This window comes from Periplaneta americana, unplaced genomic scaffold, assembly GCF_040183065.1.
Source record: "Periplaneta americana isolate PAMFEO1 unplaced genomic scaffold, P.americana_PAMFEO1_priV1 scaffold_29, whole genome shotgun sequence".
In the NCBI taxonomy this organism is placed as follows: domain Eukaryota; kingdom Metazoa; phylum Arthropoda; class Insecta; order Blattodea; family Blattidae; genus Periplaneta; species Periplaneta americana.
The window spans coordinates 399,287-416,567 of NW_027185510.1; the positions used below are offsets into that span (position 1 = coordinate 399,287).

The window sequence follows — 17,281 nt, forward strand, 5'->3', positions numbered from 1 at the left end:
CATGTGAGGTGAATACGTTCCACCATGTTCTGACAGAAACACTATCAGATAGCCTACATAGCACAGCAAAATGAATACATGACAGACAACATCACAAGAAAGACTAAATGCAAACAAGAAAATGCAACAAAACACAAGAACAAAACAAATGCATCACACTAACATAAGAAAACAAAAACACGTACAAGATTGTATCATCTTTCAAGAAACTAAAAATACTACATTGCATATAGAATACAGAATACACTACAAAAACATCTTAACACACAGACAAGAAACACAAATAAATACGACTTAACACGTGTATACAAACTATCATGTAGGCTCAATGACTTTCACATTGAACAGCCTGGAAGATCATTTCAAATACTTTACAAGGAACAAACATATCACAGCCATAACTAAACTACACAACAATTCAACCTATGCAGAACACATCATATACTGCAATCATAACTACATCAACATAGACAGTTTAGACACTGACATGAAAATACTGCACATCCAGCCAGAAAAACCAGAAACTTGGCAATCTAGAACAATATTAAATTTACAAACACACAAAAACACACTCACAACATACCTTGAATACTCAACTGAATTTTAAAACATACACTCTTTTGCACACAATCATGAACACACCCCACCACAGCAAGAAACCACAAGATAGTGCTGGAACTCACTAGACTTCGAACAGTGATGCAAACCACCCACAACATATCCTGAATACTCAGCTGAATTTTAAAACATACACCCTTTTCCACACATTGTATTGGCACAATTTTTACGTTGATACAATGAAGCATCTCCTTTTAATAATATTTTTAACAATAGTCTACATATCAACTCCCCAAATATTTCACCCTTCATTACATTTCAATCATTGATGATATGAAGTTCATATTAGGCCATTTAATTATTTATTATTATGACATTCATTTACTAGAATACTGAAAAAATCCAGAACTTGATGTTACAAAATTTAAAATTTCATATGGACTGACCCAGGTATTTACCACCCTGGATGCAACTAATATAAAACTACAAAGTGTAAACCTTGATTTCCATGAAGCAAATTGTCTCATTCACAATTTGATAAAAACATTCCACACTTTTCGTGATAACTATTAAATATTATGGGACAAAACTACAAAAAGAGCAAATGAGCTGGATCTGTCAGAACCAAGGACCCCGAAGCAAAGGAAAGTGTCTCGCCGCCTGGACTATCGTCAACACACAGAGCATGAATTTAGTGATACGAAGGAATATTTTAGGAGTAAATACTTTAAACTTATAGATTGTGTGACAGCATCCCTTAAAGAGTGTTTTCAGGAAAGTGAAATTTTGAATACAATGGAAAACTTTGTTATCGGAAAAGAAGACGATGTCAGGATTGTCAGGTGTGTTTTCGATGACGATATAAATGACTATGAGATCTTACGGTTGCAGAGAAATATGGCGTGTGATAGTGCTGCAATGTTGTGTGTTGAATTAAGAAATTTTGGAGATGTAGTTAAATTTCTGAAGTCACATGTTATTTGTGAAATAGTGCCTGAATTAATTAAAAGGCTAAAAACATTTCTCCGTTCAGCAATGTCCCAGAAGCGACTTAATCACATTCCTATTTTAAATACAGGCCTACACAAGGACAGCACTGAAAAGTTGGATTTGGAGGACGAGTTTATAGGAAGAAGCGCAGTGAGGAGAAGCACATTTGCAACTCGTCGTGCTGCATAGTGGTGAGTCCATATATTGCTTTATATTATGTTACAAAGTCGAATCGTAAATTAGAAAGTTAATTTAAACTTAAATTTACAACTTAATCACAATCTTGATATTCACAGGGCTACACAACTCTTTATCACGGTTTAATTAAGTCACTATCTGTATTCGGTTATTTTTATTGACTTATCAAAAAGATTGTCAGATCTCTAATTTTTCTGTCATTCTGTATAGTATATCATTGTTGTGAATAGACATACATCACGATTCACGTAAGGGAGAATTTGATATTTTATTATAATTCAAAATTTTTAGCCCACCCAAAATTTTTCAAAAGTTGGCGCCACTGGTAGAATGGCTTACATGAGGGACTAGCTAAGTGACAGGAGACTGAGGACTATGGCAAAGTTAGAGTGGGTTAGATGAGGGGCAACGAAGTGGAATGAGGCTAAGGAATGTGACAATGTTAGGGTGGGTTGGATGATGCTGAGATGGTGGGATAGCTAGGTGACAGGAGAGCGAGAACCCTGACAAGGTTAGAATTATTTATTATTGCTTTCCGCCCAATTTTAGTAGTTTGTACGTATTTGACCAAGTCAAATCAAAGTCTTCTAAATATTGTCTAGAAAACAGTCATTCCATGTGGACCGGTGTGACTTTTGCATAACTTTTTTAACCAGTTTACTGACCCCCGATTTTTTGCAGTGCATGCTACACTTCTCACACTTGGATCACAGTGCAGTACATTAAACCTTGCACCTGCTGTATAACTATTGTCGCAGAATTCTAACAATACTTAAGATTGCAGCATCGTAAATGTCCGAGGACGAGTGTGACAAAAATATGCACTTGCAGTGAACACCTCTAATGAAAGCTCTGTGAACTTAATAAAACAAATATCTTGAGAATTTTTGTAATACAAGTTCCGGTTATTTAATGTTATAAATGTTTTCTGTAATGATTGCACATTTATACCCAGATTATAGCATTTTAAAAATAATTAAGCACAGAACAGGTGTGACACTTTCCAGGTGGACGGGTGTGACACTGTGAAGTTATATTTGGCCTATGTTTTGTATATAAAATTAATGAAAATTTAAAACTAAAAATGATCCATATGATTTTAGGAAGCACTAAATTAAATTCTAATAATTTTAATAAAATATGTTAACAATATTACGACAAACAAACATAGAAATCAACTGAAGTAGTACAGTACTTAGTTCTAAAACACAAATACTTCTAGAAAATACATGATAGGGGCTGTTTCCTGCAACCTTTATAGTTGGTTGTGGAAGAATGCTGATCAGTTGTTCATATGAAACATAAGACACATCATTTTCATCCATTCTAAAATCTGAGTGTTTTCTCGTCACACACTCTCAAACGCATAATTTTAACTTCACCATCCTCTTCAGCTGCTAAGTAGAACGTCGTTCCAAGATTTCTTATTTTTCTTGAACATTGTATTTGGAACATCTGGATTTGCTTCCAGAAGTTTAATAACAGCCTATTGTTTTTTACTCGGGCTTGTAGGAAACACCTTCTTCACTCTTTCAACTGCCTTACAATCCAAGTGACTGCACACACTTGTAAGAACCAAGCTCAGCCTGTGCTGCTGCTCTCTTCTGCCTTCAGTTTGTTCCTGTCTGCAGGTAAACATTTCTTTGCATTTGCTGCCTCTTCCTATCTCTCTCCCTTTCCTTCAGCAAGTAAACTTTGTTGGCTTTACAATTTTCATTCAGTTCCTTTCTCCAATTTTGTTTTGATGTTCTCCACTTTACTCTCTTTTCTGTATTCATCTACGAATAATTAGAAGAAGAAGAAAAACATTTTAAATGTATTATGTTTTGGAGCAAGAACATATATAGGCTATATTTTTAAACTATTCTTATTTGTGAGAATGAGTCTATATGACATGAACACATACAACCACAGAAGTCTCTTATAAAATTCAACTTTATTTAATTTAATTCACTTTTCTATAAGTAATAGTGAATGTAGTTTGATAACCTCAGTCATACTCTGTAGGACGGGTGTGACAGACATTAACCAGTGCTTTATTATGTCTTAATTCTGAATCAAGCGAAAGTAATATTCAGATTGTATTGATTAGTAACTCAACCTTACTTCTGTAAACGTTTATTTCTTTTATAGTTTGTTGTTAATAAATAAAATAAACTTCAGAGTAATTTTTGAGACAGGTGTGACACACACAACTGTTACAGTACCATTAACATAATTAAAACTCATGATCTACTTCACCTGCTTTTAGAATGAAGTCCTAAAATGAGGAAGAAAACTGCTGCTGTAGATAAGATGGCGCCAGATCAGCTGATTGATGAGGAGAGGGAACAATTCAAGGACTGTCAACATTGATCATTTGAAGTTCAGCATGCGCACACTTCACATTTGTTCATAAAATAAACACATACACAGTGAACTGAGTTGTTGAACTAATTTCTACTGTAAAATATAAGTAACCAGGGTTTATTATTATTAGTCTCCAGAAAGAAATACTGAACTTTAAAAAATAATGTACAGGCTCAGTCTAGCATGGAAACGTACCATACGTATGTAAATAATTATCTTCTAGTGCACTGTTGTAGCCTCCCTCTTGCCAGATTGTTAAGGACTACCAACATAACATGCGAGAGGTTCAGATGAATTAGAGAAATGGTTGGTTTACCTAGTACGGCAATCCTATACATATAGGATATGAGTCCTGTATCAGCAACAGCAGTCTCGCCATGTGATTCACATGCACTGGTTTGGAGGGGATTAACACGTTGTATGAACTTCACATGCACGAGATGTACTGTAGCAGTCCACTACGAGCTACAGGAGGGGAATAAGTTAATGTGGAAACAGCTGCATGGGAAAAAGATGTTGGACACATTCAATAATCTACTTAATCCTTTGGAACACAGGTCCGTACACCAGAGGGGATAAACCAGCACCAAATTCCTCTTCCTCGTATTCTGTTGATTTGTTTTCTTTGGTTCAGGGCAGTGTATCTCAGTGCAGTGAAGGCAAGTTATTTCTTTACTTGTCGACTGACCCTCAACAAATAACGAAAGCCCCTGAATCAAATAATCCCAAAGTTTATGAAAGTAGGGACTCAAACAATTACTGGTTGTTCTGTATGGTTGTGAAACTTGGACTCTCATTTTGAGAGAGGAACAGAGATTATGGGTGTTTGAGAATAAGGTTCTTAGCAAAATATTTGAGGCTAAGAGGAATGAAGTTACAGGAGAATGAAGAAAGTTACACAATACAGAACTGCACGCATTGTATTCTTCACCTGACATAATTAGGAACACTAAATCCAGACTTTTGAGATGGGCAAGGCATGTAGCACGTATGGGCGAATCCAGAAATGCATATAGAGTGTTAGTTGGGAGGCCGGAGGGAAAAAGACCTTTGGGGAGGCCGAGACGGAGATGGGAGGATAATATTAAATTGGATTTGAGGGAGGTGGGATATGATGATAGAGACTGGATTAATCTTGCTCAGGATAGGGACCAATGGCGGGCTTATGTGAGGGCGGCAATGAACCTCCGGGTTCCTTAAAAGCCATATGTAAATAAGTAAGTAAGGGACCCAAATTGCTGTTCTTTTTGGTAACCGCATCTGCATTTCCACATCCCTCCATACAGACTTGTTCCATGCAACAGTTACATCCCTCCTATAACTTGTAGTAGACATATTTGTAACAAGTGTGGGGGGGGGGGAGATACAACAGTACTTTAGTTACATTGTTTATTATGTTCATGTTAACGCTTGTTTAAAACTTAAAATTTTCTTAGTTGAAATGTTAAAAGTGTTATGATTATGAATTTAAAGAGGTACCGGTAATGTACCTTATTCCTCTGATTGAGGTTCTGGCTGATATGTACATCTATTATCAGGAAATACATCTCACTTGACGAATGTGTCAGAGGAAGAACAATTGTCTGCATGCATCTGAAGTCTGACACCTACATCTACGAAAAACTCTTGAAAATTCTTCCACTCCCTCTAAGCTTACAGAACTCATCTTATCATTACAACAAGGAAATGAAACTGTATTCGAGATCAATCATCTGCGTTCAAAGTCTATAAGTTTTAAAAGAGGCGTGTTACAAGGTTCCCCTCTATCACCTGCTTTATACAACTTATCAATCAACTACGTACTCGAGGAATTTCAGAGGAAACGGTGGCAAATGAATATGGATTCCTCTTGTTCCAGCTTCCAAACCTTTAACTGTCTTAGGGTTTGAGGATGACACCGTCATCATAGGGAAAAACAAACCATCTGTATTGGAATTATCAAGAATGGCTATTCAAAATTTCAAAGAGATTGGCTTAGAAGTAAATATGTCTAAATGTATGTGCATTAATATTGTTAAAGGTGAACTCCAAGGTGGATACTTCAGTACAGACAAGGGTGACGCAAAAATGATATCCACCGGTTAGATAATCCAATATTTAGGTGTAAATTATGAAAATGAGATTGCATTTAATCCACTAACAGCTATGCAAACATTACGTCAAAATTTGGAATTACTCGCAGCTTCATCCCTTCTCCAAGCCTATCAGAAGTTCTCTATAGATCTTAAATGCTTCGATTTGCCCTACACTCATCTATCCTATTCAAACTATTCCCCTTCGTCAGATTCCCCAAAAATTTCTAGAAGACTCTGACAAAATGATAAAATGCACTTTAAAGGAAATTTTGCAACTCCCTGTTCCTGACAATGTGGTTTACAGTCCCAGAAAATTTAAAGGCTTGGGACTTTTTAGATCTGAATGGGAAACAATTCTGCAGCAAATTAATGCTTTGAAAACATTATACAAATCAAATAATCCCTATATTCTAAATACCAGAAGCCCAATAGATGAAAGCAAACAGTGCTTAACCAGACTAAATTTAACATACGATGACAGTCTCACTAACTCCCGAGACGGATTTCTTGATTCAAGGAATGTGATGGCTTGCTAAGAGATCTAGAATTTCAGAAATGGAGCACGCTTTCCGGTAATGTTGCGGCTGTACATGCTATTCTGGGAAGATCCATGGACAGTAACTGTTGTCGCCACTGCAGCGAGATAGAAACTCTCGCCCACGTTCTTGGATCTTGCTCCCATGGTGAGACATTACACAATGCCAGGCATCACAAAATCAGGTCCGCAATTGCTCAAGCTCTTCGCAACAAGGGATATATACCACTTATGAAGAAATCCATGGTCTATCAGAAACAGGAAGCTGTCAGCGTGTTGATAAATTAGCCTTTAACAACACAACAGGCTATATAATAGATCCTACTACCTGCTTTGAATTAAATACAACTCAACTGGAAGATATCAACAATGAGAAGAATCAAATTTATGGTCCAGCTGTTTCTTATTATTTACATATGTATAAGTTATAAACTATTGAAATTATTGGGTTGTTAGTGGTGCTAGAGGCACGATTACAAAACAATTTATTAATTTCTGCAAAGAATTTAATCTTGAATTCTCTTTGGCCAAGACTGTATCTTTGACAGCTCTAAAATATTCAGTCTATCTTCTGAGAAATCACATATATAAAGTAAATTAATAACACAATAATTCTTCTTCTTCTTTAGTTCTACAGCCGGGTTCCAGCCTTGACCGCCCCAATGATGCTTCTCCATGTCCTTCGATCTAACACCTTTGTTTTCCATCCTCTAACACCTGCTGCTATTACATCCTTTTCTACTTCATCCCGTGTTCCCAGTCATAAACATTTATCATTGCAGGATCGTCTTTAATTAATCTGTCCGACAATAACACAATAATAATAATTATATTTCTCACGAAAACATTTTCATAAAATTGTATGTATTTACTAATACTTGTATATTTGGTATACTTTGTCCTTCAGGGCAACCCCTATTTTAGGGAAACTTTATTTACATACATGTAGCTAGTCGGCGATGTATGCAATATAGGGGGGAAAGGAACTGGCCACTCTATCCCATTATCTCCTCTCCTGGTTGCCTCATAAGTGGTGCCTTCTTGGTATCACTTGTGAGGTTCAGATCTGCCTTCAGACAGTTGACTAAACAACAATGTACCTTATAATGAACGCACTCAAGACCAGCTGCAACAGCAGTAGTTCGAAAGTCACCACACTGGAGTTGAAACGGAGCCTGTCTGTCATAAGGTACATTACCTCTTTGAATTCATAACACTTTTAACGTTTCAACTAGGAAAGTTTTAAGTACTTTAGAATATACAGGTAAGTATCAAATAATTTTTATCTTGGAAGTATTTATGGCTGCAAACTAAAATCATATGTTTATCACTATATACATCTCACAGAAACCAGTGAAGCAAAAGAAAATTGTGCTTTCCTGTGTGTTGCATTTCTGGAGAATCACTGACTGCAGATGTGCGTAAATGCGTTCATATTCTCTATACAAGAAGAAAAAAAACTGTTTTTCGCTGTTAAAATTTACGATAAATTAATACGAGGTGTGCCTATGTTGTTGTTGTTGTTGTTGTTTTCTAATGCAGGCGTTTGACTTGCACTCCAATATTGTCATGGCCAGCCACTGAAGCACAGATTTTGAGGTGTTCCGAATCCATTTCTTGGTTTGAGTTGCACAATGGGCAGTTACGGGACTGATATATTCCAATTCTATGCAGGTGTTTGGCCAAACAATCATGGCCTGTTGCCAATCTAAATGCAGCTACAGACGATTTGCGTGGTAAATCGGGAATTAACTGTGGATTTTGATGCAGATAGTTCCATTTTTTTCCCTTGAGATTGTGTTATCAAATTTTGTTTGTTGAAGTCTAAGTATGTAGATTTAATAAATCTCTTCACAGAGTAATACGTAGATTTAGTAACAGGTCTGTAAGAAGCAGTGCTGCCCTTCTTTGCTAAAGCATCCGCATTCTCGTTTCCCAGGATTCCACAATGGGATGGTATCCATTGGAAAACAATTCTTTTATTGAGTGATATTAATTGAGAGAGCATTTTAGTTATTTCTGCTGTTTGAGATGAAGGTGTGTGTCTAGAGACTATTGGTAGAATAGCTGCTTTGGAGTCTGACAATATAACTGCATTCTTAAATTTATTGATGTGGCAGAGAAGATTCCTGAGACTTTCACTTATTGCAATGATTTCTCCATCAGTTGGTTTCAGATCATCCATCCAAGGTGCATGCATTCTTTGTTGAGAATGCCTCAGTCGACAATTTTCAGCACAAATTAAAGAAATAGCGGCATCTTGTTTTCATTGCATTCAAGTATGTTTCCGTCAGTGAAAGAACAAAAATAGGTACCGTAATTAGCACGAGTGCTACCTATTTATAACCGAATTGTTGACGTCACGCATGATGTACTCCAACATGATGCAAGATGTAACATCGTAGAAGTTTCTCAGTTTGTTGGAATATTGCTAACAGTGTTGGGGGGAGGAGGGGGACTGGTTGTAAGTGTTGCCATTCTAACTGATATTATGGATGCGTAATTCTGATTGAGGTTCTGGCCGATATGTACATCTGTATTATCAGGCAGTATGTCTCACTTGACAGGATGTGTCAGAGGAAAAACAATTATAAATGATTGATTAAATGGCAAACTTACTAGTGTTAAATTATATAAGCACGTGTGGCTTACAGCTGTTTCGGTGTATCCTTCACACCATCATCAGAGCGTACTAGATCCTGGCGTCATCTCGACATCGCTGCCTGTTGTAGGGGTGCGTTTGCATGTTGAAAAGTGGAGTCAAATAGTGTGTGTGTTCTGAAATTGATCTGAGTGTTGAGAATTTGATTAAGGTGTGTTTTAGTGTGTCTGTATATTTCATATTGTTCTAGTGTGTTGAGTTTTTGGTTTTTGGGTTGTATGTGTAGGATTTCCATGTCTGTATTTATGTTATTGTATGTATGGTTAGTATTAGTTATGTGTTCAGCATATGTAGATGTATTATGTCCTCTTGTTATTGCATTAATGTGTTCTTTGTAGCGTGTTTGGAATGATCTACCTGTCTGTCCAATGTAGAACTTGTTGCAACTAGTACATGTGAGTTTGTGTATGCTGTGTGGTTGTATTTATTTGTTTGTGTTGTCTGTGTGTTGAGATGTCTTTGTAGCGTGTTTTCTGTTCTGTATGCTATGTTGTATTTCTGCTTTCTGAATGAAGGTGCGATCTTATGTGTGCTTTTGTTTTCGTATGTTAGTGTGATGTATTTCTTGTGTTCTTGTGTTTGTTAAGTTTTTGTTTTGTCTTCCTTATGATGTTGTCTATTATGTTTGGATTGTAACCATTTTCTTATACTGTGTATTTGATTGTGTTCACTTCTTCATTGTAGTGTTGTTGGCTCATGGGTATGTTGAGTAGTCTGTGTACCATTGTCCTGAATGCAGCATGTTTGTGTTGTGTGAGGTGATTAGATGTGTTGTGTATGTGTGTGGTGGTGGTGGTTGGTTTTCTGTATATTTTGAAGGTGTGTTTGTTGTCATCTTTTGTTATAGTGATGTCTAGGAAATTTATGGAGTTATTGTTTTCAAGTTCCAGTGTGTATTGAAGTTTTGGGTGTATTTTGTTTATGTATTGGTGTAGTTTGTGTATTTATCGTTTGTTTCCTTTGTATAGTATGAGTATGTCGTCTACGTATCTGTGCCAGTATATTATGTTGTCTGCATATACATAATTATTTATTTCTTCCAGTACAAGGTTTCCTTTGAGATTGTGAATGTGAATGTAGCTCTCTGGAAATTATTCAATAAATATTTAAAAAAAATCGTATGCGTTTTTAATATGGTAATGATTTATTTATACATCACTTTTAAATTTAACACGTTGCATATTACGCAAAAGCATAAATAAAACAAGAAATCATCAAAACATCATAATGAACAAATTCTCGAGGAAGTGCCTAGTACGTAGGTCGTTATCGACCCATCCCATAAATTTTTACCGATGTAACAAATTCAGTATTTTCATAGTTCCTCATGCTTACAACGTCCTTCTGACTCACTTAATATGATATGTGAAACAAAAATTAAAAAGAAATAATCTGGCATAAATGGGTTAATGCAGGGTTGATACTGAAGGAGCTCTCGGACTAGTTAATGGTGTTCATAGGCAGTGACAGCAAATAAGAAATGACTCCATACTCACAAGCTTGTTAGAGGCTGACCCTCCCCCCCCCCCCACTCCAAAAAATCTTAAAATGGAATTAACCATACCACAATCAAGGAAAAGGAGTCGTACAGTGCTCCAAAAGTATTTAATATTAAGTTATAGTCTACTGATTGAAGTTCTGGCTCGTATGTAAGTACAGCTATTATCAGGTAGTGCATCTCACTTGATGATATGTGTCAGAGGAAGAACAATTGTTTGTATGCATCTGAAGTCTGATTAGTGGAATATGTTACTGGTCGGTGAGGGGGAAAGGAACTGGTCACCCACTTATCCCCTGCCTTAGTTCCCTCATGAGTGATGCCTTATTGGTGTCACTTAAGAGGTTCCAATCTGTCTTCGGACAGTTGACGAAACAATTAAGTTATAGAGACATCAATAAGGAGATGGATTTGGATAAATTTGTTTTAAATTTTGCAAGAAAAAAAATTGAGAAAAGTTTTTCTAGTGTATCATTACTTTTTCCAATGTAACATTGCAAGATACATTTGTTTTAATAAACATTTTCCATACTTATCCTGTGTATTAATTTTGGTAATTTCATAGAAGACGGGCACTTGGTTGAATATAGTAAGTATTACCAACTTCTTTATTTCAGAGTTAAATGTTAGTGATCTTTTAGTCACTTTTACATGTTAGTTCTAGGTTTTTGTACTAGGTGTTGCCGTGATTTTCTTTTAATTTTATTGGTTATAGTTGTCATTTGTTCTAGAATTTTCGTTAATTTTGAATGGATAATGACGTTATTAGTTATTCTTGGTTGTTTGACGTGAGTGGTGTTATGTTGTGTCTGATGGCTAAAGCTATTGAAAGTTTCTCGTTTTATGAGTTTTGTGATTTTCTTTCGATTTGATTGGTTATAGTTATCATTTATTCTAGAATTTTCATTAATTTTTCATGGATAATGATGTCCTGTTGTTCTTGGTTGTTTGACGTGATTGATGTTACATTGTAGATTTGTCTGCATTTGTAGAATGCGCATCATCATGCTTACGAAAAGCCACTTTTCAGTGCCAATAATTTATTTTGTGTGCACAAGGTTGGAATTTTAAAGTAAGAGGGAAAGGAAGGAAACCGTGTTCTGAAATTTATCTATTAAATTTTGTGTCGATTTTGATTTAGTTCTTTCGCTGGTGAAGAAGGATTGTGTTGAATGTTGAAAAGAAAACTGTTTTTCTGTGGTTTAAAGGAATTATTTCCTGAATTTTCTGTAGATGTTACGATGTAATAAGTGTTCGAAGAGAATTTCATTTAGTGTAAACACGTGGTTTATTTATGCAACGTTGACTGTACGACAAAGTGTTGGTTTAGTTCTTTGTTGCCTGCATGGTTTAAGTTTAGATTGCCTTAAAGCCTGTGTCATTTATACTGGAAGTGAAGAGGTTGTCGTTGAAGACGTCGATGAGAATTGAATTTTATTTGATAAGATGATAAATTATTATGTTTTGTTTTGTGTTTTAGTGATTTTTGGGGGTAAAGTGCGGACGAAAACTGCCAGAAAAGTACTACCAACTATGAAGTTCGAATGCCACCAAACGCCAAAAAAATCAAAGGCGAAAAATTAAATATATTTTCATTTTTTTGGAGGGCTTGTTCTTCTTTAAAAATATGAATATATATTTGATTTTTCATCTTTGATTTTGCGATGTTTGGTGACATTTGGACTTCATAGTTGGCAGAACGTTTTTGGTAGTTTTCGTCAGCCATGTTGGATTTTGCCCGTCTTCTAGGAAATTACCTTAATTTTTTTTACATTTTACGTTTTTATTAGTTTCTTTCCTTCAGTTTGATTTCTTACTATTGTTCAGAGGGCCATTATCTCTTTTCATTTAAAGTATATTTCATAATGAATGCATGTCCCCTAATGGAAAATAACTGATTCACAGGAAAATTATGCTGATAATGGATTACTACACAGTAAACTTACTGTATTCATGACGACATAGAATACATGACAAGAAAATTAAAAGAGGAATACGAACATTGGGGATTGACAATAAATATAAAGAAAACTAAATATTTATGTATTGGCGAGGAAATAGAACCATTGCAACTAGACAATGTGGAAATTATACATCCAAGTACGGAATGTATATATTTAGGGACGAAAATAGATCAGTTTGGGAAAAGTAATACAGAAATTGAACATAGAATTTCAGAAACAAAGAAAGTAATTAATGCTCTAAATTCTCTTTGGTGGAACAAACATATAACAAGAAACAGGGAACTGCAAATTTATAAAACAGTAATTCAAAGTATTCTTACCTATGGCGCAAAAGTATGGCAAATTTCTATAAGGGGACAAAATAAAATTTTGGCTACAGAAATGGATGTTTTTAAAAGATCAGCAGGGAAATCAAGAAAAGAAAGAGTAAAATATAGACAGATAAAAGGAATTATGAAAGTAGAGGAAGAACCAGACATTATTGACGTTATAGAGAAGAAAATACTACAATGGTATGGACATGTGAAGAGAATGACTGAGGAACGACTACCACGACGAATTATGGAATGGATACCGATAGAAAGAAGGAAAAGAGGTCGTCCAGCAAAGACGTGGATAGAAGGGGTACAGACTGCCATTACTTCAAGGAATTTGACACCAGAGCAATGGATGGCTAGGGAGGATTGGTGTTTGGTTTCTGGAAGATTGCATCAGCAGTCATGAAACCGGAAGAAGAAGAAGAAGAAGAAGAAGAAGAAGAAGAAGAAGAAGAAGAAGAAGAAGAAGAAGAATCTTCCTGCTAACAGTGCTTAAACACTATTAAAACAAACATTAAGCTAAGTAATTATCTGTTCTCTGTTCATAGATCTTCATTTTACACATTTATCATTTTTATATTATCATATTTTCTGTATGAATGTCTAACTAAGAAAACTGCATACAGTACTGAAGTAGTAAAGACAAATTATAAGCAAATGTTATATTCCATAAATTATGCAAGGTGGGGCAGAAATATTTCCCCATTTTGGAAGTTTCGTAACTTCAAGAAGTTTAGTGATATATATGTAAAAGTGTTGTAGTAATACTTGTTGTGTAATGTCATTGTGTCACTGTACTTATGTTTTGAATATCACACCATGGAGATGACGTCCTTGATTTTGTACACACTCTTCCAAGCGTCTCTGCAAGTTTCCACATGCATGTTCCACCATATTTAGAGGCACAGCTGCAGTTTCCCTTCAGATGACATCCTTCAGTTCCTGAATGTTGTGTGGCTTGTGAGAAAATACTTTGAGATAACCCAAATAAAGTGATCACATACAGACAGGTCTGGAGAGCGGGGAGTCCACAGAACATCACCACCTCTCGACATAACATGACCAGGAAACAAGCCACGCACCACCGCCATGGATGGTCTAGCTGTATGTGGTATTTCCCCATCCTGCTTATACCATATCATTGGCGCCTGAATTCCATGACGTTGAAGTTCTGGAGAAAGAAAATTCTGTATCATCTCAACATATCAAGCATTATTCATTGCCACCACTTCCATTTTTTACTTTCAAAGAAGTTTGGGCCAATAATCCCAAACTGTGCGACACCGCACCAGACAGTGATGCGTTCACTGTGAATCGGTCACATGTTGATCTCTTTCGGATTTTCCTATGCCCAGTAGCGGAAGTTCTGTTTGTTTACACTTCCGGACAAACAAAAATGTACTTCATCTGACATTAATAGAACAATATTTTGGACAGGATTTCAAGAAACTGTTCAGCAAATCTCAGACGATTTTTCATATCACAATCTTTAAGTTGGTGGACCATTACCATTTTGTATGGATGAAAGTTAAGATTGTGTGGCAAGATTCTCCTAAGGCTGCGATTATTTAATTGCGGAACTGAACTAAAGGATAAAATGGCATAGCATAAGGAATAAATTGATATTACTATTTGATATTTGACTTCAATATTTTCCATTTTATATGCAGTTGAAAATGGGGAGCTATTTCTGCCCCACCTTGTATGTAGAGAGTTTCTGAAAATGTGTTCAACATTTACAAAAGCAGAAAGCAAGGCCTAAATAATTTTTGATAACTTGTAATTAAATTATTACACTGGTCAACACACATTTTGTTGCCAATCATCTGAAAGGTAATTTGTTGCACTGATTCCGAATATGACATCAGTTTTGCCAGATTGGCTCTAGTATTTGAGATATTTAATATGTCACTGAAATACATTAATAATGCAAGAAATATATACACTAAGGTATAGCCTGACCTATTCACAAATCACATGAAGAATTAATCACATTGCTTTAAACTAAGTATATGAAATGCCAAACATCAGTCAGTTCAGTACAATGAAAATAATCCCAATCAACACGTAACAAATCGCCTCTATTTGATTTGTTTCTGTGTGGCTCATCAGGGCAATCAGAGTGAAGACTCCAGCAGTAGTCAGCCATCATGTGCATCCCACCTTCCTTAGTATCTTTCTTCCATCACCTTTATGTCTTGTGGAACCTCTCCCCTTGTTACTCACTAAAAGCACAAAGATTATCTGGAAACCAGTCTAAGTGACTATGAAGAAAGTGAACTTTTATGCTCATAGTAGCACCCAAATTTTTTAAGTTTGAAAGTATGTTTTGTACCAGTTCTTCATATTGTCAGTTTTATGGTTACCAAGAAAGTTTTTAACAACCAAGACAAATTTGTTCCAGGCAGATGCTTCAGTATCAGTGATGGAATTTATGAAATTTTGATCCTTGATGAGTTGGAAAATTTGAAGGCCATTGAAGATCCCAGTTTTTAGTTTTTCCATACTCAATCTAGAAAAGAATCTGAAAAAGTATTTGAAACAAGCACCACCTTTGTCCACAGCTCTAACAAATTGCTTCATAACTTCCAGCTTTATATTGAATGGGGAAGAATGATTTTTTCCCTGTGAACCAGCGGTTCTTTAATGATGTTTGATGCACCTACAGTCATATTTTCCCTTGAAGTCCATACTACTTTTTTGCAGTGGTCTTCTTTTTCCATAGAGACCTAATGATTTACAAATGTTCCGCAACATTCCCAGACACATACAAACTTTCTTAGCAAGAGCCAGGACGGCTATATTATCACTCAGAAGTATCTTCACCGCTTTAATCTTGTTGACTCCAGTAATTGTTGCTGGTGCAAAGAAGATTTGGAACATATCCTCTTAAACTGCCCTGTCACAAACATCCATAGAACTAATCTAAAATCTGCAATCCCTGTAACCTTGGACAATTCTCTCCAATACATACTGAATACACCTCATCTTTGGAATGTGGCTGTTGAAATATACAACCAGCATCGTGCTTTTTACCCATCATTTGTAAGAAGAGGAAATCCATAGTGGAACACGTGTGTTGTCAGCAAATAGCTGGATACACTACGAAGATAGAATTCTTTTTCCTTGCTATCCCACAAGCAGATGAAACAAGGATACTTAGTGTATCCACTTTGCTGCGCAAGTAAGAAGTTCACCATCTTTAAATCGACACATGTAGACCACTGGTGCTCATGGTATCGAAGCTTCTGCAAGAACATTGTTATATTTTCATTTTCCTCTTTAAGTTTGGTTGAGTAACCTATTGGAATAGATACATAGTAATTTCCATTGTGCAGTAAATCACATTTTAAGCTTCTGCTGGAACTATCCACAAAAAGTCGCCAATCTTCTGGTCGGTATTCCCATTTGGAGAAGGAGCCCAGGGATGCACGAGACTCGTAGTAGATGCATATACCACAGGCAGCTAGTAGCCTGCCTGGGCTGGCTGTGTGCGCTAAGTCGAGTGAGTGTAAAACGTACTCTTTCTCTCGTGTTTGTTTGTACCGGTACTTTGTAGTTGCATTGTGTGCTTGTTTATAAGTGCAGTAAAACGTTCTCATTATATCTGCTGATAATGATATTATAGCCGATTTGTTACAAATACCGGTACCGTTTTCCCGAAGAATATTCGAAGAAAAGAAAACTTTAATTTTTAAAGGAAGACCAAAGCCTGCATTGCCAAATTTAATTCAGCAACAAAAGAATATTACTCGCCATTTTCAGAATACCAATTACGAAAGATGCGATTGGCTTACTGGAAGTGTTAAGTGTAACAGACTATTTTGTTGGAATTGTTTGCTGTTTAGCTGTGACAGAAGCTCCACTTGGACAACTACAGGATACAGCAAGCTAAATAATTTAACTAAAGCGATACCGGTAAGGGATCATGATGTTGCTATTGCTCATATTCGTGCTTCTAACGCACTCGCGACTTTTGGAACTGTGTGTATTGAAACTGAGCTAAGTGACCAAACACAACGAAGTATTAATCTACATAATGAAAGGGTAACACGCAATAGAGAATTCTGAAAAGGCTTATAAACGCCATTTGTTTACTTGCAAAACTGGAACTATCATTTAGAGGAAACGATAA

The 17,281-nt window shown here is 36.0% G+C and overlaps 1 long non-coding RNA gene across 6 annotated transcripts in view; it reads left to right on the forward strand.

The window, feature by feature from the left end:
* Positions 1-6,693, forward strand: part of LOC138693972 (uncharacterized) — a 60,540-nt gene extending 53,847 nt beyond the window's left edge. For 4 of the 6 annotated variants that reach the window (XR_011330658.1, XR_011330661.1, XR_011330660.1 and 1 more), the window contains 2 exons: positions 1,637-1,739; positions 3,998-6,693. This is a non-coding gene — a long non-coding RNA (uncharacterized lncRNA). Of the gene's footprint in view, positions 1-1,636; positions 1,740-3,258; positions 3,378-3,997 lie in introns of all 6 variants that reach the window. The other 2 variants (XR_011330662.1, XR_011330659.1) reach the window with 1 other exon arrangement.
* Positions 6,694-17,281: the final 10,588 nt, after the last annotated feature.